The sequence below is a fragment of the Galeopterus variegatus genome, unplaced genomic scaffold (assembly GCF_000696425.1).
Source record: "Galeopterus variegatus unplaced genomic scaffold, G_variegatus-3.0.2 Scaffold919, whole genome shotgun sequence".
Classification (NCBI taxonomy): Eukaryota; Metazoa; Chordata; class Mammalia; order Dermoptera; family Cynocephalidae; genus Galeopterus; species Galeopterus variegatus.
In genome coordinates this window covers 260,801-262,505 of record NW_007727030.1, presented here as the reverse complement: position 1 = coordinate 262,505, position 1,705 = coordinate 260,801, and positions in this window count along the sequence as shown.

Here is a 1,705-nt window from a genome sequence, read left to right as displayed (position 1 = left end):
AAGAGTTGGAACCAGCCCAAATGTCCATCATCGGATGAGTGGATATGGAAAATGTGGTATATCTACACAATGGAATACTACTAAGCTATAAAAACGAATGAAATACTGCCATTTGCAATGACATGGATGGTCCTAGAGAGAATTACATTAAGTGAAACAAGTCAGGCACAGAAAGAGAAATATCACATGTTCTCGCTTATTTGTGGGAGCTAAAAATAAATAAATAAATTCACACACACACACACAAATAAAGCTTATTTGTGGGAGCTAAAAATAAATAAATAAATTCACACACACACACACACACACACAAATAACCTGGGGGGGGAAGAATACACAACAATTGCAATTCCTTGAAATTGATATGACAAGCAAACAGAAAGGACATTGTTGGGAGGGAGGGGGAGAGGGAGAAGGGAGGGAGGTTTCGGTAATTGGCCACGATAATCAACCACATTGTATATCGACAAAATAAAATAAAATAAAATAAAAATAAATAAATAAATAAAAATAAAACCCTAAGGTAAAATCTCCCAAAAACATTAGGCTGTGTCTTTGGTTTGCTTAGGGATTATACTTTAAATGCTGGATTGCTAACAAGGCATCTGGCAAATATAAAGTGGTTATTAAACTCTCCTAGCCTTTGATCTTACCAATTAAGTTTTAAAAGAGAGGAAAAGTTCTATCAGTCAATTTAAACCTTATAGTTTTAGAAAAGAGTTATTTTAGAAGATTGATACATCCTAAATCCTAAAACCAAAATAACCCTTTTTTTTTTAAGAATAAGAACCTGATATATCCATTCATTTTATAAAATTTAACTCCTGGTTGACAATATTATCAACACAACCAGCTTAAGTGAAAAAAAAGTGGGAAGGAGAGGGAGGAAGAGGGAGAGGAGGGGAAAGAGAGAGAGAGAGCAGGTGGAGAGGGGAAATCTCAGAAAATATGACAGAACATTAGTCTACCTATATTTTCCTCTCTGAAAATAAACACTGATCATGCTATTTCAATAAGGCTTCTATTTTACCCTGATTTAGCAACATATAATCAAAATTATATCTGAGTCAGCACCTTAGTTAAGTGAGCTCTTCAGTTTCAATTGCGAAGAGCAGAAGAGCATGTGTTGTGCTACTAGACAGGGGTTCAAAGCCAGTCTCCAGCTTTTATTGTTGACCTTGGTTGACATTTAACACCTCTCAGTCTGTTTTTTCACCCATAAAATCAAAAGATACTTATCACACATTGATCTGAATTTTATCATTGAAACGATCTTCATGTAGGTCACCAATATTCTCCTAATTTTAAAAGGTAATATTTAGCTCTTGTCATATTTGACTTTTTTGCAATATTTGACTCTTTTACCATTTTACAATTCTTCTAAGTTTTTTCTCATTTAGTTTCTGTATTTTACCCTTTTCTGCCATTTTTCTTCCTTTCTAGGTATTCATCATCACTCTCTTTTGCAGATTCTCTCTGCTATTAATTAAATGACTTCTGTGATTTTTCTCCCTCTGAATTGTCTTCCCAACAAATCTTGTCCACCACTCTCCTTGCCCGTGGCTTCAGCCATCACTCATGAGCTGATGATTGCCCTGGATATGTCTCCTTTCCACTTCTCTGTCCCAAGCTCTTAACCTGCATATTGCTCCAGCTATTGGACATTTCACTGGATTGTTCTGAGTGCCATCCAAAGCTTTCTCCC